This window comes from Brachycentrus maculatus, unplaced genomic scaffold, assembly GCF_059751285.1.
Source record: "Brachycentrus maculatus isolate JH-2025_06_01 unplaced genomic scaffold, ASM5975128v1 h1tg000005l, whole genome shotgun sequence".
NCBI lineage: Eukaryota > Metazoa > Arthropoda > Insecta > Trichoptera > Brachycentridae > Brachycentrus > Brachycentrus maculatus.
Window position 1 is genome coordinate 3,542,178 of NW_028280760.1, and position 25,840 is coordinate 3,568,017.

The 25,840-nt window shown below is 31.1% G+C and overlaps 1 protein-coding gene across 2 annotated transcripts in view; it reads right to left on the minus strand.

Annotated features, from left to right (window-relative positions):
* Positions 1-25,840, minus strand: part of LOC148313877 (protein limb expression 1 homolog) — a 141,490-nt gene that overhangs the window by 35,474 nt on the left and 80,176 nt on the right. The window contains exon 1 of one of the 2 annotated variants that reach the window (XM_088278203.1): positions 11,033-11,141. The exons of the other annotated variant lie outside the window; for it this stretch is intronic. The gene's annotated coding sequence lies outside the window, so the exon portion shown is untranslated. Of the gene's footprint in view, positions 1-11,032; positions 11,142-25,840 lie in introns of those variants that run through there. 2 annotated transcript variants of the gene reach the window in all.

A 25,840-nucleotide genomic window follows, 5' to 3' on the forward strand; every position in this document is an offset into this window, starting at 1 on the left:
AGGGGGTTATTTTAGTATTAATAACATAGATAAAGATAAAACCCTTATCCGCATCCCAATGGTGCATAGGGCACTGTGTCATATTAACGCAGTGTTATCTTGATCGTTTACACATGAAGGAAAGGTGATCAGCCCTCCGCTTCAGGTACCAGTCCAAATATTACAGTGAAAAAATCACTTATATTTATTTTACCCCCCTTGGGAATCGAACCCGGGACCTCCAGAACGGTAGCCGAGCGTGCTGACTATTACGCTACGGAGGCGGACAAAGAAAAATTAAAAATGGTAAAGGCTACCTTAAGTGAGCTACCTTAAGTAACAATCAAATAATTTTTCTAAATAATTTTGTAATTAAATAAAGGACAGGACATGAACGGGTTAAGACACGTTGGCGCCATCTCCAGTGCAACAAGAAGCTTTTTCGAGCTTAAAATAACGCCGCTAAAGGTTCTTTCTGTTCAGTGAATTGGTATAGGATACATCTTAAATAGGTACTTAAACCAATTTGTGTTGTACTGTATTATTAAGTGAGAAGCATACATGAAAACACAGCTAGCTCCTTCTGGCTCGTGGGATCCTGGGAAAATATTAAAAATAATATGCAGTTTTTTATTTATATTTTACCTGAAGATTAAAAATTATTGTGACAATTTTGCTTTGTTTCCAAAGCGTGATTTGGAGCTATAGTGATACTTCTATGTCAGGTTTTTAAGCCTAGATAAACGTATTTTTCCAATACTGCTTTTTTCTTAAACTTTGCCTTTGAATACTTACATACATTTTTTTAGATTTTTATACCGTATGTACAATATGTATTTAACCTTAGATATTGAAAACTGTAACGTAATTCAAAACGTAATCAAATAATGCCACGATAACGCAGAAAAATAGCGAGAGTCTCTAGAATCCTTAAAATATCTCTCATATCCTCGAACGACGAAAAAAAAAACCTTTTTATACATTGCTACTGGAAAGATTGTGGGCAGAATAAATAATGCAAATATATATTTTTAAAAATTATCTTTTACTTTGAAAATACTAAGATTTACAAAATAGTGGTATTTACTTAGTAAAACTTAAATAAAAATGGATTTATTTTACCACTAAGTGACTGCTAAATCAGTTAATATTTTTTTTTATTATACGTATATAAATCTGCGTTCAAGTATACGTACATATATATATATATATATATATATATATATATATATATATATATATATATATATATATATATATATATATATATATATATATATATATATATATATATATATATATATATATATATATATATATATATATATATATATATATATATATATATATATATATATATATATATATATATATACATATCTAAAACGATAAAAGTGATATATCGTTACAATTAAACCTTGGAAAGAAAAATCATAATTTTAGTATGACTGCCTTATCGTTTCGTGTAACATATTATAATTTTAAACTCAAGTGTTGTTTTTTTACTCTTCATTTCTTTAACCAAAAAGACAAAGCGACAGAGAAAAATCTTCCATAAACAATCAATCTAATGCTTTAAACTAACTGTCAGCGTATCTTGAAATCTTAATGAACGTAATGTTGGGTTTTATTACGAGTTGAGGTTTCCTTCAACCCGAGCGTTGATATCTCAAGCTCGTCTGCCTTTTGTTTTGTCCTTATGTACTTGAGAGAACAGTGCCATGATCGTACCTCTGGTGCCAAACCTCGACTCGATTATACCTGTAATATGGTGCCAACTTAGTATGTGCGAGCGGGCGATCCAGAAGGATCTATGTATACTTCATTTATGCTAAACTAGCATTCGAGCCCAGCCGATAAACGAAAAACATAAATGCACTATAATCAAATTAAAAATAATATACATATATATTTTTAAGTGTTCGCACATATGAGTATATCGCGAAATCAAAATATTTTTCGAGGACCACTCATTATCTTGAAATCGTTTCAAATAAAACCATTGTCAATTTCACAAACTTAATCACCATAATTTTTTCAAATTATTAAAAAATCTTGTATGGGTGTTTTGAGAATACTCAATGAGGTATGGTCATAATTGCTAAACTTAATGATTTTCATAAAAACGTATGCAATTACGTAATATAATAAATGAATTATATTTTTTTTACATTTCAATATAGATGAAAAAGAATATGGAAGTCTGGGTATTAATAAGGGCATAGACCCGTCGTAGACTGGTTTAAGTAATCATTTTATACATTAAAAATAAAACAATTGTTTAAGACAATTCATGAGTAAACTCACGAGTTAACTCAAAAGTTTAAAACTTTGTGGAATATATATTATTATTTTAATATTTTTCTATTAAACACGCTGCCGCTACAGGGCAGAAAGTGTTGTTTTTGCATTTTGATGAAAAGGTTTGTTTAATTTAAAAAAAAAAAAAACTACATATTTTTCAAATGGAGAAAAAACCTTCAGGTTAAACCTAAAAAGATCTGTTGCACAGTAAAAAGTTCAATAAGTGCCTTGATATTTATTTATAATACATTGTATTATATTTTTAAACTTTAAAAACGTTCTCCTGAAAAATCAAGTTTTTTAATTTATGGCGTTCTTAAAAGGAGTGAGCGATATGCTCATCAACAGATGAAAATTCAGCAGTTTAGTTTTTCAAATATCAGTATTTTGTATTTTTACCCAATGATGAGAACATCAGTACTTCCCGAAATTAGTTAGTTTACATTTTCTCGATAAAGTTGTTCATAACGAATGTTCAATTGTTTTTATATTCAAATCATAATCATATTCCTACAAGTCAATGTCAAATTAATTTCGGGGATTCAAAATAAATGATTTGAAAAATACATCATGGAAAGATATGTATAATATGTAGTAATTAGTCATATTTTCTTGTTTTGTTTTAACCTAATGTTTTTATTATATTTTCTCATTTGTTATATTTTCTCATTTTTTTTATATTTTCTCAATTGTCCATTTTAAATATGCTTCTTACCTTATGTTTTTCTAATTGATTTCTTTTAAATATGCTTCTTATGCCTATTTGTTATACCTGTTTATTGTTTTTATATTTTGCCATGTACCTATTACTTTGGTTATTAAAAAAAAAATTGTTACTTTATTATTTGTGTTCCAGTCTTGTTAACATTTAATCCCCTGTCCAAAGTGAGAAATAGAAATTACTCATCGGGAATATTTTATATATATATATATATATATATATATATATATATATATATATATATATATATATATATATATATATGACTTGTGTATGTGATATGTCCGCCTCCGTAGTGTAATGGTCAGCACGCTTGGCAACCGTTCTGGAGGTCCCGGGTTCGATTCCCAGGGGGGGTAAAATAAATATGAGTGATTTTTTCACTGTAATATTTATTCAATGTAACCCTGGACTGGCACCTGAAGCGGAGGGTTGATCACCTTTCCTTCATGTGTAAACGATCAAGATAACACTGCGTTTATATGACGCAGTGCCCTATGCACCATTGGGGTGCGGATAAGGGTTTTATCATTATTATTATGTGATATATTTTGAAAAAATAAATAATGTATTTCTCGTAATGGTATTAAATTGTATGTTTATCGTGAATGGATCATAATATGCGTTTCGAGTCCAACATCTCTTCAGAAGAGACTGGTTTTATTATTAAATATACCCATCGCGTAATCGTCGAATAACAATAAAAACCCCAAGATTATTAGTGCTATTTCTCAAAGGTTTGAATTTTAATGTTGAGCCGTGTGTGATATCGATTTCGTGCTAATAATTTTCTTATTTTATTTATTGTTTCGGCATTAACTTTGTGGTAAGACATGTTACAATGATTAAAGAAAACACTTCGTTTTATTATACAGACCTGAATGATGGAAGTTTAACTTCTGAAACATGTAGTCTATAATAAAACTCAAGTGGTAAAAAACGAAGTGTTTTCCTTAATCATTGTAATAATTTTCTTTATTATGCTTGACATTTTGAGTGTGTCCAAATATGTACTTGTTCACAAATCTGGGTTTCTCTACTTACGAGTTATTTTACATTTTTGACATCTCAACATTGATGAAGAAGAATATGGAAGTCTGAGCATTTACAGGGCTTACGACCGGTCATATGCTGGTTAAGTGATCACTTTACACACGTGTTACATTCACCATTCTACCCATAATTGCCATCCACACTACTCAAAATTTTAATACTATGATTTTCAAGATATATGATCTCAAGTCAGAGATATTTGATCCATCTCACGACGTTCCGTGATTGAGTTCACAACAGCCATCTATGATTGGATTTTTGAGTAGTGCTGTTGTCAATCATCGGTAAAATTGTGGATGTTACACGTGTATAGAGTGATCATTTAACCAGCTTAAGACAAGTCGTAAGCACTGTAAATGCTTTTTTTTTGTCTGTCAGATGTTGAGATGTCAAAAATGTAATTTATTATGATTTATGTTTTGAATATTGAAAGCATTAACTTTGTGGATCATATTGATATATTATTTCGAGAAATAAAAATACTTTGTGTTCTGATCCACTCACAGGTGAGTGGATCAGAACACAAAGTATTTTTATTTCTCGAAATAATATATTATGATTTATCTTGGTTAAAGTTATCAAACAATGGAAGTGACTAGAAAATGCAGTGCCCTATGCACCATTGAATGCAGATAAAGGTAAAAAGAAGATGAAAAAAAATGAAAGCAAATAATGAATTACTAATTGATAAGCGTTTGCAAATGGATATGTAAACTATGAAACGTTTAATCAAATCATCGAATATCACGTTTTTTTTTATTATTGAGGGTTTATTTTAAAATTTTAAGTTTCAAAACAAAAATAAAACTGTACCTTTTTGCAATATGACTTGGTTAATAATTTCTACCTTGGTTTCCGGCATAAACATAAAAATAAATTAAAAATAACAAGCCCTTTCATGAGTGGTGCTGTAAAAACACATTTTTCGTGTACTTAATACAAGGCGAAAAAGCTGGTTTAAGCATTGTATATCATTTATATGTCCGCAGACAGGGAAGAATTTATTTCTCGAGCGTACTGCATAAGAGCACTAAGTCAAAATTGACTGGTTTGTTTAAATGGTAATGTTGCCAAAATACATCAAAGCCAAAAAGGCAAAATTCGTTAGTAAATATGTCGTTCTTTGGCTAAGACGTGAAAATATTATATTTATTTTATCTAAAAGATTGAGATAAAATGAGAATCATGGAGGGATATATCGCGGGACCTACGTAAAGTACTCAATCTGAAAATCTATTACTTTACTTTAGGAGAGAGCTTTTAAGGTTTTACTAAGTAAATATAACTATTTATTAAAATCTACTGTTTCACGTGTTTCGATGCATTCCGCATAATTTTCAAACACCGTATGTTTGAACTTTATTATACGGAATGCATCGACACACGTATCACAGTAGATTTAAAGAAATAGTGGTATTTACTAAGTAAAACTTTATTTTAAAATGATATTTTTACGGTCTGACATTTCGCTCACTCCTTTCAAGAACGTCATAAATCAAAAAACTTGATTTTTCAGGAGAACGTTTTTAAGGTTTGAAAATATAATACAATGTATTAAAAATAAAATCGAGCCACTTATTAAACTCTTTACTGTGCAACAGATCTTTTGAGATGAAATCTGAAGGTTTTTTCTCCATTTGAAAAATATTTATTTTATTTTAAAAGAATAATTTAACAATACATTTTCTTCAAAATGCAAAAACAACACTTTCTGCTCTGTAGCGAGTAAATATTAAGTTTAAAATATGCCGCTTTTGCTGGGATATAGTACATTTTCTGGGCATTCCGAAAACATGCAAAACTGAAAATTGACGAATTTTGATTTATGACGTTCTTGAAAGGAGTGAGCGATTTGTGCAAAAATAAAAATTTGAAAAAGAGAAATAGGACAAGAAAAAAGTAGTGTTGTTTAAGTGGTATTACACAAAGTGAACGATGAATGGAGAAAGAAAGTGTTGTTTTAATGTTCTTTCTTCCCAAAAATTTTATAATATTTTGATATAATATCCCAAAAGAGCAAAGAAAAATTAAACAATAAACGCCACTTCAGGTTTGGCTCGGGTGTTTCGAGTGGCCAAACATCGGGTGTCAGGTCGCAGCCAGTATTGATGGAGGCTCTGCGGGTGTTGGTGGCAAGGCAGAGGGTGGGGGCGGCGGGAGGGAGGGAGGAGAGAGGCAGACCGACTGCAGACGAGTCAAGGCTTTTTGCAAACCTTAGAGTTACTCTAAGTTGCAAACAATCGGCTAGGCACAAAGGGTCGCCGGCAATCGCACACACACACGCACTGCCGCACCGACACTCTCGCATGGCTGCACACATACGCACCTTTTCACCTCTTGTGCAAACGAAACAGTAATGGTAACATTATTTAGGTGTTTTTTTTAGTAAGTCAATTTAATATATTTTAATATATTTTCATATATTTTAATATATTTTATATCATTAATAAAATTAAGAAAGGTGTGTTGAGATGGTTTGGACATGTAGAACGAATGAATGAGGAAAGAACTGTAAAACAAATTTATGAGAAAAAAGAGCAGAGGAAAACCGAGAAAAACATGGCACGTCAGGTATGCCAAATACTTGAAAGTGGTAAGGTTGGAAGTCGTAACAATCGGCGAGTATGTATGAGGAGATGCATGAAAGTGGAAGAGGCGAAGAATGTTTGCAAAGACAGAATGGTGTGGCGTTCTATTCTCTCTGCCTACCCCTGCGGAGAAGCGGCGTGATGGTTAGTTAGTTAGTTAATATATTTTGTATATTAAATGCATTGATAACTTTGTGGTATGGTAATAAAACATCCTCCTTATCATCCATTGTTTACTTTGTGTAATATCTTTATAAAATACTTTTATAAAAGTGGTGGTATTACACAAAGTAAACAATCGATACCACCACTTTTATAAAAGTGGTATTGCACAAAGTAAACAATGAATGACAAGAAGAGTGTTTTAGTCAATTTAAAATTAAAATATATTGGAAATTGTTGAATACTATTCTACACAAAGTTTTTGATAAACCGTATTTTTGTTTGCGTTTTAGATTCATACTCATATAAGATATATTTTGTTATTTTAATTTCATTTATTAAATGCACATTGTAACAAGGGTTTTTTAATCATTTAAATAATTTTAGAGACATTTATACTTTACAATCTTAAAAGTAATAACTCTGTTCTCTCCAATAAAGAGACTAAGCTCTTGTGCTTGGAGGGGGACTAACTCTTATCATTTATTGTTTACGTTTGGGTGATTTCATTAATTATTGTTATTTATTAAGGCGTTTTTTAATTTGATTAACAAGTATACATAAAATGTTATTTGATTTATTTGTCTTAAATTTTTATGTCTATAGGAAGGTGTTGATGTATTTGGTTCCCAAATATTTTAAGTTCTTTTCTTGAAAGTTTTTTTTTGTGTGGCGCATTTTATAAACTTTATAAAACTAAACAACTTTATTTTAACCACTTATTTATTATAATAAACCCTGATGATGACAAGGTTCTTGTCGAAACCGGTAGGTTAAAGTGTACTCATAATAAATAAGTGGTTAAAATAAAGTTGTTTAATTTTATAAATTTTATTTAAAGTTCTGTTGGAATTGTTTGATATACAAGTACATGGAGTCAACATGTTCTTATCTACCTAAGAAATCTAAAATTTTAGGCGTCGATAAAAAAAATCCGAAAAAGGATAAATTTATTTCAAGATATTTATTTATAGATTAAACTAAATTCTGAAATTTCTTTCTGAATTTCACAATAGTATGTATTTGTCAACAAAAAACCACAACAACACGCTTTTAACTAGTTGGCAATTTGTTTTTATCCTAATTGATTTCAGATCTGGCTGTTCAAGAATACTAGATATTTCAGCGTCATAAAATCGGCCATCTGATTCAGTCTAGTATCCTAAAACCATTAACGAACCGGTAGACTCCGCTCAGCTGGCAGACTCGCAATCGCTGCTTGATCTCAGTAATAGCTAATCGTAATCACGTTTCAGGCCACTTTTATCTTGAGAAAAATATTATTGTAGTTTTCTGGTATTATGTATTAAATCCTTCTTCTTAATATATTATTTTGAGAAATAAAAAGACTTTGTTTTTTGATCCACTCGCATTTTTATTAACAACCAACTAGTTTCGGCAACAACCTGTTGCCCTCTTCAGGGTTTAATTCATTAGTCATAAATTAAACCCTGAAGAGGGCAACAGGTTGTTGCCGAAACTAGTTGGTTGTTAATAAAAAATGTGAGTGGATCAAAAAACAAAGTCTTTTAATTTCTCAAAATAATATATCAATATGATCCACAAAGTAAATGCTTTCAATATTTATTACTTCACATATGTTCATGTTTCATTTTTCTTTATTTTATATTTTTTTTCATATTTCGATAAGGAGGAATTTGAAATGAAACGATTGAAAAAACCTACGTCGACACATTGGCCTACGATGTCATTAAAACTAACTCGCCAGTCTTTCAAAGTCATGATATTAATTAACGTAATTATCGAGTGTTAATTGAATTTGTGATTGTAACTGGCGAGTCCAGCGGAAGTCGGAATAGGTGGAGATAAATAATTTAGAGGTATTATTATAAGATTTATCAGCGCCACACCCGCGCAGAAATCAAAGAGAATAAATAAATAAAAAAAACGCAAGCAAAGGTGATGTATTGAGCGGAGAGCGAGCGCGGCCGGCAAGGAAACGGGTATGCAAACTGTTGCCAGGGTTTTTTTTACTTGTTTCAAATCGACAATTTACCGAATCCGAAGCGATCCACGACACTCAGAGCCAATGGACGAGTAACAAAAAGTCAGCTGTTGAATTCTCGCTGCATTTATATACGAGAATCATGTAAATTGTGTCAGATTTTTTCCGAAAAATGGACGTATTATTAAGTAAACTAAACTACCGACAGAGAAAAAATGCCAAGGATCCATGAAGTCAATAAAAGTATAGCAAAAAATCAGCTGTTGAATTCTCGCTGCATTTATATACGAGAATCATGTAAATTGTGTCAGATTTTTCTGAAAAATGGACGTATTATGAAGTAAACTAAACTACCTTCAGAAAAAAAATGCCAAGGATCCACGACACAAAGTCAATGGAAGAAAAGCAAAAAGTTAGCTGTTGAATTCTCGCTGATTACAGATTTTATAGAAAAATGGACATGTATTTTTTGACACCTTTACATTGACAAAGAAGCATATGGAAATCTGGACATTTAGTCTGTGTGTAAAGTGATCACTTAAACCAGCCAATGATGGTCGTAAGCCCTGTAAATGTCCAGACTTTCATATTCTTCTTCATCTATGTAGCGAAGTAAAAAAAAACGTAAATAAGAAATTTAATTTTATTTAAAGTGGTAAGTATTACACAAAGTCAACGATAAATGATAAGGAGAGTGTTATATTACCATATCACAAAGTAAACAATGCTTTTATTAAAATGCAAAAAAACGTTAATACGAACATAATACTAATGAATTTAAGAACTCCCTAAAGCATTTACGATACATATTTTTTATTTAAGTATTTACGCGCATCATTCGGCCGTATTTTATAGCATGTCATAAACAATATACTTTCCATTTAATTTCCAAAATAAGTACATATTGTGAAATATGGACGGGAAAACAAAGTAACTACACATTATTGAAAATTTGTTATAATAAATGTCCAGACAACCATAATCTTCTTCATCTATATTGAGATGTCAAAAAAAAAACAACAAAAAAAACTCATAAATGGAGATTATCCAGATCTGTAAACAAGTTCAAACATAAACAATAAAAAATAAGTGTAAGTCCCTCTCCAAGCACAAGAGTATAGTCTATTATTTTTTGACATCTCATCAAAGATGAAGAATAATATGGAAGTCTGGGTATTTACGGGGCTGACGACCGTCATAAGCTGGTTTAAGTGATCACTTTACACACGTGTAACATTCACCAATTCTACCCATTATTGACAACCACACTACTCAAATTCTTGGAAGTTCTATATATTTGAACCAATTTAGAAACCTTGTTTTTGAATCACTAGAACTTCACTAGAGACATCTATTGGTGAGATGTAAATCCAGATTTTGTGAACAAGTATTTGGACACACTCAAAATGTTGTAGAGTATAGTCTCATTATTGGAGAGAACTGCGTTAATAATCTAAAGATTGTAAATGTAGAAATGTCTAGAAAATTATTTAAATTATAAAAAAAAACTTTAAATTAATTAATGTAAAATATGAACCTATAACGCAAACTAAATCATGGTTTTAAAAGCCATTGTGACAAATAGTATTCCATAAATAGAAAATGAATTTAAATAAAAAAAACTTTTATAATCATATCAAATATGTACTTTAAAATATTTAAATAAAAAAGTATTTCGACTCAATCAAAATATTGTTATTTGTAATAAAATTGTGCAAATTTTCGAACAATGGTATGGGAAAACAAAATGAGTGGATATTATTATATAATAAATGCCCAAACATCCATATTCTCCCCCATCTATGTTGAGATAAACATAATGCAAAAAATAACTCCTAATCGGAGATAATCCAGATTTGTATTGGACACACTTAAAACGTTATTTGTAATAAAATCTACAGTAGGTATGCAAATTTCCGTACAAAGGTATGGGAAAACAAAGTGAGGGTACATTATTTTAAATTTCTAACAAATTTATTTTAACAAATGCCCAGACTTCCATATTCTGATTCATCTATATTAAAATCTCAAAAATAAAAAAACAGAAAACAAAAAAAAATAACTCCTTATTGGAGATAATGCAGACTTGTAAACAAGTATTCAGACACCCTCAAAATGTAACAAAATGTATGCAAATTTTCGTACAAAGGATTCAAGTACCTGGTCGAGCGGACAGCGGAGACGGTCGGATTACATGTATCGTAGCAAATCGGCCATTTTAAGCGAGAAAATGTGCAATGATTAGTTTAGTATCCTTACGTGTCGTATGCAATGTTGCGATTTCGGCGGTTCGGCGGTTCGGTGCACTGCGGCGAGGGGCGCTCGGCGCGACGGGCGAGACGGCGGCGGGGCGCGCGGCGGGGGGGAGCGGGGGGGCGGAGGGTCGTCCAAACAGTCCCGGACAATACGCGAGATGTTAATGAATTGTTTTGTCTAGCGAGGTTAGGTTAGGTCGTCGGGAGCCGCCGTGTGCGGCGCGGGATCGCGCAAAACAAACAGCTCGGCCGCTCCAGCAGGTCTCTGCGCCTCGGAGCCCCCCCTCCCGGAGCCCCCCTCCCGGAGCCCCCCCTCCGGAGCCCCGCGCCCCGCACCCCCACCCCGCGGGAGGCGGGCCCGCGAGGACTCGCAAAAGCAGTCGAAGCGGTCGGAATAAGGCCCGGAATATAGGCCAAGCTCTCTAGCCGCAGCGCAGCGAAACCTTATTAATTCGTTCAAAATAAACACGATAATTTTCGTCCATCGTTTGTTTTAATTGTATCGCCCTCGCGCTCCGAGCTGTGTTCTGTGCTACAGATTTAATTTTGATAACAATACATTCGGCGGAGGCGCAATCTTAATTGATTTTGAACGTTTCAAACGTGAACAAAATATTTTATTTTTATTACGCGTAATTAGAGCTTTCCTGACGCGATACAAATTATGAATTATAAATAAAACTAACCAACTAAGCATCACGTCATCGTAGGTAGAGAGAATAGAACGCCACACAGACTCTTTCACATATTTAATAATACGTATTTTTTTTTATTATTGAATTATACATAATTTCATACGTAATTTATTTATTTATTTTTATTAAAAATAATTAGAGCTTTTCTGACACGATACAAATTATGAATTATAAATAAAACCAATTAACTAAGCGTCACGTCACTTCCCCGTAGGGGTAGGCGGAGAGATTAGAACTTTAGGTACAAGTCCTAGGGTACAAGGTCTTTAGGTACAAGTTTAGGTAATATTAAATAAAGATGAGAATTGAAAAAACACTTTGAAAAATACAAAGCGTATTTAAATACCGTGCTGGAGGTCCCGGGTTCAATTCCCAGGAAAATAAATAAGTGATTTTACACTCCAATTTTTATTAAATATTACCCTGGACTGGTCCTTGAAGCGCAGGAGTCATCACCTGCCTTCATGTAAGTAGCGATCAAGACAACATTGCTTCATTTACCTTTCCTATGCTTACTATCCTACCTGCAGACAAGCCTCTAAAAGGTTTTACGGGTTATTCCTTAAAAAAAATATAATAAGCCATATGCATCATTAGCTGCGGATAAGGGTGAGGAGTGTATATCATACCATAAAATTTGCAATATAATAATCGAAAATATGGTCAATATAAATATAAATAATTATTTATAATATTTTAAGTGTGTTCAAATACTTGTTCACAAATCTGGATTATCTCCGATTATAATTCAAATGAAAGAGTTTCTGCTCAATAAAAAGCTTCGTTCACCTCACGAATAGATGTCTCTAGTGAAATTCTAGTGATTCAAACCCCGTAAATGCCCAGACTTCCATATTCTTCTTCATCTATGTTGAAATATCAAAAAGCAATACAAATTTTACTTGGTCAACTTCACCATTTTTTCCAATATCTGACTTCACCATTTTTTCCAATATCTGAAATATTTGATAATTATTCATTCCATAAACGATACGTTTATGGTACACTACTGCTCTTTATGGTGAGCTTTATTAAGCTACCTGTGAAAGTGGCAGAAGCTCTGCGTTATGCGCTGTAATTCCTTTGCCTGCCATTCTTCTCAATACCACATCTTACTTCAAGGATAAGACGGAAGGCTCTTCATGTTTTATTCATAATCCTTGAAGAGCACAAGGAAAAACAGGGCTTGTCCATCTTTAAGTAAATATATACATTCATCACCATGTATGGAAAATCATCCAAGTTCTTTAGGTACATAGATTTCTATTGGTAATAAGCGTAACTTAGATTCAATAAATAAATTGTATAATTAAAATGTAACTTTGTTTTAAAATCACCATAAATATTTTATTATAACTTAATTATAATGTCTACCGGTTTCGAAGCTAACCGCTTTTTTATAAAGACTGATTAATACTAAAACACTATCTACTAAACAATATTCAAAATATTTTGACGGTTAGGGAAAGAAGCTTAGGTAGATCTCAAGTGGCTTTATTTTATTGTGTTGATTGGCTGTCACAATCAAAAGGGATCAGGGATGATGAGTGATAGGAAGCATATTTAATAACGGTCTTTTAGCAAAATCATTTACTTGTGTATTTATTACTTGTAAATTATTATTAATTGCCTTTTTAATTTCTTATATTATATTATAAATAATAGTAATCATAAATTGTACTTTTAAGATTTTTTTGAACCCGGGTAGTCGATAGCCTGCAACTTAATTTTTTTTATACCAATTTTTTATTTAAAAAAACTAAATTTTGTTTGAAATAAATATACGATTTTGAAAAGAAAAGAGTTATTGAAAGATAAAAAGTTAAAAAATATTTTTTCAATAAAAGTACATAAATAATAAATTATGTTATATCACCCACAAATATAAACAATACAAAAGAAGTGTTAGTCCCTCTCCAAGCACAAGATCTCAGTCTCTTTATTGGAGAGAACAGTGTAATTAATTTTAAGATTAGGAGGTAGAAATATATAAGAAATTAGTTACATTATAAAAATAACTCAAGTAATTATTTAAAAAAAATCTAATGCCAATATGTATATATATATATATATATATATATATATATATATATATATATATATATATATATATATATATATATATATATATATATATATATATATATATATATATATATATATATATATATATTTATATATTCATGAGAATTTTTTTACTCGAAATACACGGTCGCGTACTGAATTGTATATTTTCGAGTACACCATTAAAGAATGGCTCTGAATGAAATTAAGTTATTTTTTTTAAAACGAAAAGAAGTAAAAATAACTTAAATTAAGTTATTTTTTGACATCTCATCAAAGATGAAGAAGAATATGGATGTCTGGGCATTTGATGAGATGTCAAAAAATAATATGAAAATAACTCCTGTAATTAGAGATAATCCAGATTTTGTGAACAAGTATTTGGACACACTCAAAATGTTGTAAATAAATTATGTGGTCAAATTATAAGCTTAATAATAAAAATGAAAATGGTATTTTCTGGCGTTTCTCATGTGTGTGATTATAATCCAGGATTCGGATCTCAATTAAATTAAGTTATTTTGTTAAAGAATGGCTTTGAATGAAATTAAGTTATTGTTTTTTAGAATTATAACAATGAAAAAAAAAGCCATTAAATAATTGGAATTTGAATTCGAGTTCCTGAGAATATTTTATTGAATTTGTATAAAATTTTTGTCCCAAAAAAGGTTATAACGGTGCAAATATTGCCCACTCACATTAGTTGCGATTTTGGCTGTTCGGAAGGTATTGTTTCATAGCAATAAACCCAATGTACATACGTATCGTATAATTTCTTTTAACAAATAAATAATGGACAATTTATTTCAGTCTTGAACGGTATTTTTATACGGCACATTAAAGGGATTAAAAACGTTGTTTTCTTTATACTTTAAACGAGGCTGTAGTTATTTATAGATATGTTTAATCGTAAAAGCAGAGTGCGCATTGCGCTACCTGTCAAGTAGTTAATGCCAAAGCCAGCGTTTACTGACGAGCGAGGAACTGACCATCAGTATATGCAAATTATGTGAGGGGAATGGGTGCATGTTCAGGTTTTAATAGAATTATGTGAATTTCGGTTTTAGTTACTAGTCCAGTTAATTTTTAAACCTAGAAATTTCTCACTTTAGTTATCCTACCCCTAAAACAACATTCCGCCTCGACAAAATAATGGTCAGCACTCCGGGTTCAATTCCCAGGGGGGGATCAAATAAATATAAATTTTACTGTAATATTTCATTTTTACTCTAATACCCTGGACTGGTACCTGAAACCGGGGGCTGACCTTTCCTGTATGTGTTAACGATCAGGATAAATCTGCGTTTAAATGATGCAGTGCCCTATGCATCATTGGGGTGCGGATAAAAAGAAGAAGATAACAACAGAAATTCATAAAAATAAAAATATTAATGAACCCATAATAAATCCACAGTTCACAATATGACAATGACTAAAGCCTCCCCCTATTGTCTATGTTCCCACTGATAAAAAAATAAGAAACTGCTCCTATTTCCTCTTCATTCTTCAACATCCCAAGGATATAACTGTGATACTTAGACTTAGCTTCACATACAGTGTTTGAAAATGATGCGGAAAGCATTGAAACACAAAAAGTGGTATTTACCAAGTAAAACTTAAATTAAAAAAGGAAAATAAGCTTAAAAAACAAACCATCGTTTGACATCTGAAGGAACTTTGCTTCAATTATAGTGCACTCAAAGAACCTTCAATACCTTAACTGAATAAACAGGGTTAAGTGTCTACACCGAAACAAAGCCTCCAGTAACATGGGGATTTTCATGTCGTACAGAAAAGTAATTTGTAAAAGACCCGTACCTGTCTGCGTCGAACGCGTCGCCTTTATCACGATTTTTTATAGGCTGTGGGTAGTTTTTCATTATATTGTGACTTGATTGGTATTAAATTATTTATTTATTTAAACTTCATAAACAGAAAATAAATAAGTACATTGGTATTGCAAAAATATATATATATTCCAACCAACCAAAAACAGACTAGTGATATTGATCAAAACGTTTGATACCATATATAGCTGTTTGCAATCAGAGGGTAGATAGTACTTGAACATTAACAAACACATAAGTTACAAATTAACATATAAAAAACATAAGTTACAAAAGATGATAATAAGGAGGGCAAAGGAAAAAGGAAGTTAGAGTAGGTAGAAGGAAAAACTAAGGGAGGATAGATGGACAGTTAGGATTCTAATGATAAATAGTAATGTCTCAGTATTAAATAAAATTAAAATCTAAATATCCAGTCTTTCTTTCAAATGATAAATTTGTTTAAAGTTACTTATTTACTACGAAGATGAATTGTAATTTTTTGAGTATGTCCAAATATTTGTTCATAAATTTGGGTTTCTCTACTTTTTATTTACATTTTTACGAGGAGTTTTTTTTAACATTTTTTGGACAAATTAACATATATGAAGAAGGAAATTGAAATCTTTAAATTTGTTTTGGTTTCGTGAACAAGTATTTAAACATACATGTTTTGAATAAAACGATATTAATGAAATTAATATTTTTTATTTTTTTATCATTAATAAATCTCTTTTCTTGGTAAGCATTAAGTTTATCATATTTAATCTTATTCTATGCAAATGATGCACACGCCGTGGCGTAACAAAAAACCATTGTACCCAAAGTGTTTTTCATGATTTCTAAATTTTACAAAATAAAACTGGAACATTATTTTTAACACTATTTTTTGACATCTCATCAAAGATGAAGAAGAATATGGAAGTCTAGGCATTTACGGAGCTGACAACCGTCATAGGCTGGTTTAAGTGATCACTTTACACGTGTAACATTCACCAATTCTACCCATTATTGACAACCACACTACTCCAATTCTTGGAAGTTCTGTATATATGAACCAATTTAGAAACCTTGTTCTTGAATCACTAGAACTTCACTAGAGACATCTATTGGTGAGATGTAAAATGTAAATAATATGAAAATAACTCTTGTAATTGGAGATAATCCAGATTTTGTGAACAAGTATTTGGACACACTCAAAATTATTGTAAATTATTTTTAACCACATATATTTTTGGTAGGTACTTTTCTCAAACTGGTTTTGACAAGAACCTTGTCATCTTCAAAGATAAGCATGAACTAAATCTAAAACTGTAAAATATTTATGATTATGAATCTTTCACAGTTTAAGTTTCTTGTGGAAACCAGTAGGAAAAAAGTACTAAAAGTGTAAAAGTGGTTAAAAACAATGTTCCAGTTTAATTTCATAAAGTTTTATAAAATGTGCCACAAAGTATCTGCAAAACACAATATTGTGAGTGGTGGTCAATCTAATCACGGTGAGTGGTTATATACTAATATTATTAACATTTTTGAAAAAAAAAGTAACAATGACTTACCACAATGTAAATGATTTAAACATGAATAATATTGAGAATACAATCTAGTGAATATCCGATTGATTTATTTAAATTTTATTATTAATTAATCAGTAAATTGTTAAGTTTTTCTTATTCTTTGCTTTATTTTGTCATATAAGTATAGAGTTTAAAAAAAATTACTGTGTAATTTATTATCATTTACTAAATTTTTTTTTTTTTACAATCCCATATTATGCTCCCTAAAATATATGCCCATCTAATTACCTACATAGATTTAAAACTTTTAAAAACTTTAAAAAAAAATATGTACGAGAGGGATAAAAATATATTTTGAGACGCTATATTGACATTATTACATATGCAATTTCGACGATTGCATATGTAGTTGATGGCAGCGGAATATTTCATTTGGGGGCCGATCGGTGATCATTCGAGAGAGGCAGTAAGGGAGCCGGGTATTGGAGGCATCTAGACTCCATAAAATAAATTAAAAAATAAATAAAATCGCGGGAATGAAATGCCAGGCCGTAAATCTTTTGTGTAAACCTGGTCCAAGGATTCGCACTACCGCACGAGCGAGATGGATATAACACTCGCATATCTGGAAGCGGTGTATAAATCAGACACATGTGCAAAAAACAACATATCAGTATTATCATAAATCGATAATAGGGTGTTAAAATGCTAATTATTTTTTTGTGTCGTTGCTCAGTTATTGTTACGTTCATTGGGGAAATGGCTTTGAGTATTGAAATGTAAAGGAGACATATGAATGAGAGAGTGAGATGACATATTTAAAAAGTAATACAATGAGTGAGAAGGAGTTTGGCGGAATTATAGAAACTTGGGTATTTCTGAATCCTTATATGTAAAAAAACTCTTAATATATTCCATTTTTCAACAATGAAATAAAAAAAATTAAACCATATCCGCTCCCTATGTGGAGCATATTGGGTCCACAAACTGTCTCCAGGCTTTTCTATCGGCCGACAGTTCCCTTGTATCCTTCCAAGTTAGGTCCGCGTCCCGAAGTTTAGACGGAAACTGCCGACGAATTGTCAGCAGTGGTCGTCAATTGAATCAATATAAATGGATGTATTTATTCATTTTAAATTAATATATGTAGGATAAACGATTTGCAAATAATAATTATATCGTGGATGCTCTAAGAACTTTCAATGCTCAGGTAAGCGCCAAACCCAGCGAGAATTCTTTAACCTTTAAGCTCTATAGATACATACGAGTATGCTACTAATTGAGCATGCTTATAAGCTGTTCAAAACGAGCATTCACTCAAGCCTGTATACATTTGCTAGAAATAAATATGCTCGTGTTAAGCATGCCCTGTTCAAATTTTATTAGGTTTTTTTTTTAATTGTGCCACAAAGTATCAGCAAAAAATATTTCAGAAAGAATAATTCTTGTATTTTTTTATTGGATTGGTATCTGAAAAGTAGGTGCCAATAATAACTATAGGGGTTTAAAATTGGCTCATTTTCTTAGAACAACTTTGTCGATGATTAATAGATGGAGGAAAATAAATTTCTTGGAATGATATTGCCAATCTGATCCAACTTACATAGAAATAATACGGTTTTAATAGTACATAAAATTCATTTCACCACACCTCATTTGAAAGAATACAACTAACCAATAGGTCGCTTCACCGCGGGGGTAAGAATAGAGGATGAAACGCCACATTATATTTGCAAATATCTTTCATCTCTTCATCATTCATGCATCTCCTCATATATACCCACGATTATTCCAACTACTTACCTGTCCCAGGCATTTCAAGTTGATCATGCCCATTTTTTTTCTCCTGCTTCTATTTCTAACTAACTTAACCATCTTATTCATTTGATTATTTATTTATCTATCTGTAAACTTAATTCAAGCTTTTGAGGTTAAACGACCGCAAGCCTCCAAGGTTCATATGGTATATTCATGGTATACCTACTCATATACAATGAAAAAACAAAATAAGATAGCATAAATAATTTTATGCTATCTTATTTTGTCTCTATTATTTTTTATCTCTTAATGTTTTAATAGTTATAATAACATAAATGTGGAATTGTTTAATTGGCTTTATTTTTATTAATGTAACTATTTTTGTTAATGTCATGTTTATTATTGTTAATGTAACTATTATTCATTATATACTTTTTTAAATGCAGAGCTGTACAATTCCCGAACAAATAAAATAAAGAATAAACCCACTCACAAGTAGAAATACGCTATAAAACTTATAAAATAAATTTACAACATTTTAAGTGTGTCCAAATACTTGTTCACAAAATGTTGTAAATAAATTATCTGGTCAAATTATCAGCTGAAATAAAAATAAAAATAAAAATGGTATTTTCTTGCGTTTCTCATGTGTGTGATTATAATCCAGAATTTGGACCTCACATACTAATATAAGAGTTTCTGCTTAGTAAAACGTTCTGGTGATTCAAGAACAAGGTTTCTGAATTGTTTCAAATAAATAAAACTTCTAAGAATTTGAGTAGTGTGGTTATCAATAATGGGTAGAATTGGAGAATGTTACACGTGTGTAAAGTGATGAAGTCAGCCCCGTAAATGCCCAGAATTCCATATTCTTCTTCATCTTTGATGAGGTCAAATTTTTTTTTTATTAAATTTGAACCAAAGAAGGAACATCAATAGAAATTACTCATCGGGAATATTATATATATGACTTATGTATGTAATATGTTTTGAAAAATAAATAAATAAATAACATGTTAAACGGTGTTGCAACAACGATACGCCATTGGACGTTAGGTAATATACAAAAAAATCATCAAAAAATCCTCACTCGTTCCGTGCACGTTCACGCGCAAAGTCGTGTGTTGTGTGTGACGGTGCCGTGCAGAGGAGTTCCGAGGCACTCCGTCATATATAAATGAGAAATTCTTTTCGGTAATAAAAACAAGTGAGCGATCGCAGACCGATAATAAACGAATCCAGAGCATCGTAAAAAAACGATTCCTTCAATAAAAATGGGCGGATATTCTACCGGTTGATGGCGTGGAGCGGGCGGGGGGAGAGGGGTCGGGAGAGAGGGGGGGGGCAGACGCCACTGTTTTGTGATCAAAAATTGGAAACATGATGCAATATCGAAGACCAATTATTTTTTATTTAAGTTTTACTTGGTAAATACCACTATTTATTAAAATCTATTATGACGCGTTTTTCGATGCATTCCGAATCCCTTTTAAACACCGTATACGGTGTTTTCTCCTTTACACACAATTACCAATCTTTCCATCCCCAGAGAACATTATTCTTAATTATACGAAATCATTTAATCATCGCACTGTACGGCCAACATCGCACTGTACGGCCCAAATCGCACTGTACGGCACGCCATGGTAGACGACTCCCGGGCATACCACCAAAGAGATGGGTTGATAGCTGGGAATCGACATCGCAGGAGGCTAATCCCTCTTAAAAACAGGCCATAAGGCCTACAACAAGATGAAGAAGAAGAAGAAGATTTAACTGTTCCAAAATTTACCCATTTACTACTCAAGTCAAGTCTACTTCAAGTCTATTGTACATTCGCCTTTTTCAAAAACCATAGCCTTGGATTGGTCACCATTCACAATAAATCATTTTCCTAGGACACATTTTACAACTTTGATACTAGCTCCCACAGATTTTCTTTACTGTCCAGTAAGAAGTAAGAAAGTCCAATCGACTAAGGAGTTATTTAAACGTCAGTGTTTGATTTTAATATTTAATAAATAAATTTATGTTGGATTGAGGAGAGTTTTTATTTAGACGAGACATTTTTATTTGTATGCATGATCCGAACCCCGGATTATTTTTACATACTACGAAACGCCTGAAAACTAAAATTCATTTTTTATGTAGCTCATAATTTGACTAGTAATTTTTATCCACAACAGTTTTAATGTGTCCATAACTTGTACACAATCTACATTATCTCCATTAACTAGTAATTTTATGTCAAGAAATTTATGTTAAAAGTAACTCCTAATTAGAGATAATCTAGAATTTTGAACTAATATTTGAAAACTCTCAAAATGTTGTGAATATTTTTTTTGTTACCAAGAAACATATCTATTTTAAAACGCATTTAAGTATCTCTCAGACGATACGGTTTATTGGTTTTCTGACGGTTCAATCTGGCCGATTGGTCTCAACAATTTGATTAAATTATATCTTTTTTGTTTCACAGAATCACCCGCAGACTCGCGTTTAATGATTTGGCACGGATAATAGAAGTTATATATGGCTAAAAAGCTCACATTTATCGTAACACCCATTGCAATTTAAGTGCTATTATAAACAAACCAGCGATACAACTGCCATTTCGGTATGTGTTTAACAAACTACCCATACATTTACATATTTAAGGCGAACTTTAGTAAAAACGTTCCCAGAAAAGCGCTCGGAAAAGATCTCCTCATGAGCTTATTGAATACTTAAAAATAAATTGGAGACGAAACGATTTCAATCAGATTATTTATTAATATTAATAAAACTCTTTTGTTGGTGTATACATACTCGTAGCCCCGTAAATGACCTGACTTCCATATTCTTCTTCATCTTTGATGAGTTGTCAAAAAACAATATGAGAAATACTCCTATAATTGGAGATAATCCAGATTTGTGAACAACTATGTATTTGGACACACTCAAAATGTTGAGATTTTAGTTAATAATAATAAAAACTTGAAGGTAAGTTCATAGACGAAAGCGCATGGTTCAAATACAAAAACTATAATTGCACCTCTTATTGCACCCAATGTCTTATTAGTCTGCGTAATCGGAGGGCATGTATGACTAGATGTACGGATGTGAAGGAGGCGAGGAGTGTATGTCAGGACAGAAAAGTGTGGCGTTCTATCCTCTCTGCCTACTCCTGCGGGGAAACGGCGTGATGGTAGAAGTAGTAGTAGTAGTAGTAGTTATATGCACCCAAAAGTTGTACTCACTGATGAAACTCATACATATCTATCTTTTAACCTAAAAATGTTATACTTTGAGTTATATTGAGTATGGGGTATTAAATTAATTTAAATGATAATAACTTAAAAGATAACACCTTAGTATCAGCTTAGTATTGATAGCATTTCGGCTCAACACACATCTTTACTTTAAGCGCCGAAGTTCACATATTGTAAATGTACTTGAAAAATATGAATAAATTTATTTTATAATATTTGAAAAGCTGGTAATAAGTCCAAAGTCAATATTTACAACCTTATGAGATTTAATTTTACTGTTATTCACGTGTGAATGCTTTATTAAATTGAGAAGATAAAGAACGGTGAATTATTTTTATACAACAATTATTTTTTAGAATTTATAGTATTTTCTTTGCGGTCAGTAATTTAAACAAAATGTTAGTAAGATAACCACTCACCGATATTTTATTAACTACGGGCTAGATATCAACAAAAAAAATCCCTTTTTTGTACTACTATTTCTTGAAATCCATTGTGACACATACGTGTTTCGATGAATTCAGCGTCATTATAATCATATTATTATTGACATCTCAACATAGACGAAGAAGAATATGTAAGTCTGGCCATTTACGGGGCTTACGATCGTCTTAGGCTGGTTATAATGATCATATATATATATATATATATATATATATATATATATATATATATATATATATATATATATATATATATATATATATATATATATATATATATATAAATATATATATATATATATATATATATATATATATATATATATAATATATATATGTACATATTTATATATATATATATATATATATATATATATATATGTATATATATATAAATATATATATATATATATATATATATATATATATATATATATATATATATATATATATATATATATATATACATATATATATATATATATATATATATGTATATTTATGATCCAATTTCAAAACATTGTTCTCGAATCACTAGAATTTCACTAGAAACATCTATCTATCGGTGAGATGAAAAGAAGCATTTTTCATTATGATCACACGAAAATACAAATTATTGATGTTACATTTTGTTGCTCTCGAAATTAATCGTGATTTCAATCATAAAAGGGGCCTTTTATGAGTAAAAACATTTTATTGTTTTATTAAAATAATAATTTTACGTTATGTTCCACAAATTGATAAATTGTCAAATACTATGATTGACGATTATTTTTATTTATCTCTAGTTTGAACAGTACATTCCTTTTTAATATTCGTCCGAGGGAGCGCATTTCATAATTTATACAACACATTTGTTATATTTTTAAATTTATTATTTAAAAAAAATAAGTATTCGTTCACAAGTTTTTTTAAATGTCGAATATTTTTGAGGACACTCTGTTTAAATCATCATTCATCTCGAGTTGATTGACTCCTGTACGTTATTTATTATCAGTGCATTCATCTGCATATTCAAATAAACTAATTAGTGATTTTCTCGTTGCCTTGAAAGGTCAGTGTTCTGAATATCGGCATGGATATTATCTACCTGTGTTTTTAGAAGTTGTCGCCCAGTCGAATTTATAAAATGTGGAATTAAAAATAAATCATTTCTGCACTATATATTTTTTTCTATTTTGGGGCGAATGAAGTATGAAAGGGTTTTAAGCACCCATTGAAAAAGTAAGTCCTAGAAATATTTTTTTTTGTTGACCGCAATAATTTCAAAATTTAAATAGTTTTTTATTCATGTTATTTTTTGACATCTCATCAAAGATTAAGAAGAATATGAAAGTCTGGGCATTTACGGGGCTGACAACCGTCATAGGCTGTAACACACGTGTAACATTTACCAATTCTACCCATTATTGACAACCACACAAATTCTAAGAAGTTCCATATATATGAACCAATTTAGAAACCTTGTTCTTGAATCACTAGAACTTCACTAGAGACATCTATTGTTGAGATGTTGTTTATCATTATTATCAGGGACGAAAGTTCATAATTCATTATATGTTCGATTTCAATCATTCTAAGGCCGATTAATACAAAAAAACAACTGTCATGAACTATCTGCGTAGTACATTGTCCATATTAGTAACTAATTAACTAACCATCATGCCGCTTGCCCACGGGGATAGGCAGAGAAAAATACATTAATATTATCTTTTAAAAATTATTAGCATTACCTTCTCGGAAATATACTTTTTTTTATTTATACATATAAGTATGTATTTTCCTAAATATTTAAAATTATAAATGTTTAATTTTTTTAAAAACAAGTATCAATAATTGCAAATATTTAGGAAATTATTTTAATATAAAAATAAAGCATTTATACCACTTTTTAACGAGAATACGGCTAGTTTTGAGAAATACACTTATTTTAAATTGAACCCCCAGGAGATCGAACCCGGGACCTGCGTCATGGTAGCTAAATGCGCTACAGATGTGGACTTTTGAATGTAGTAAATACTTTATAAAACGATTATATTTATCAACAAAGTATAGTAAGTTAAATTGTAAAAGTTTGTTAGTAAAATTAGTGTGTTTCGGAACCTCTTATGCAATCAATGTCGATAGTTTTTTTTTTATAATATGATCAAAAAGGATATTTAATCTTCTGTTTTGCATAACGTCATGATACGCCACAGATAGAAATATAGGAATAGTTTAACGATTTGGTCGTAATTTATTCAATAATTTGACAGAATTGATTTGATAATATATGGCGACGGGAAATGGTCAGACGTTTTTATTCCCATTCAGAAAAAATGCATTCACAGGATGTTTTCGTGTAATTCATGGTTTTTCTCATTAAATTTGAGTTTTTTTTTGACATTTCATCAAACATGAAGAAAAATATGGAAGTCTGGGCATTTACGGGGCTGACGACCATCACAGGCTGGTTTAAGTGATCTTTGATGAGATGTCAAAAAATAAACTCCTGTAATTGCAGATAATCCAGATTTTGTAAACGAGTATTAGGACACACTCTTTATTTATATAAATTGTATAAATTTATTTAAAGAACAATTATAAACATGTTCAAAACATTTTTTACAGAGACCCACCAAGCCACCTTGTATGTCTTGTCGATGGAGTTCTTTTTACATTTAGTATTGTTTTTATTTTAACCTTAGACTTATTCACACAAAAAAAGATAAAAATTTAAGAAAATAAACTATTTTACAATTTCCGTAGAATCAACTCTTGATCATTTCCCCATTCCTTTATTTTGCCTTTGTTCCATAATTTATTTTGACTTCTAACCTCCGTCGGCAAGAAATTGAAAAATTCGGCAAGAAATTGAAATAGTGGTATTTACTAAGTAAAACATTAATTAAAAATAAATTGAAAAATGTTTGGCCGATATATTGCGGTGTTGGACTCTTATATTTAATGTTAATTCTTGGGACTTTTAAGCCTTCGTTGTGTGTAAATCGTGCATCATGGTTAAATAACTTACTTATCCAATGTTAATGGGGACAAATGTACCATTACCATTTAACTAACTAACTAACTAACCATCACGCCGCTTCCCCGCAGGGGTAGGCAGAGAGAATAGAGCGCCACACCACTCTGTCCTTGCAAACATTCTTCGCCTCTTCCACGTTCATGCTTCTCCTCATACATACCCGCCGATTGTTACGACTCTTAACCTGACCACTTTCAAGTATTTGGCATACCTGATCGTGCCATGTTTTTCTCGGT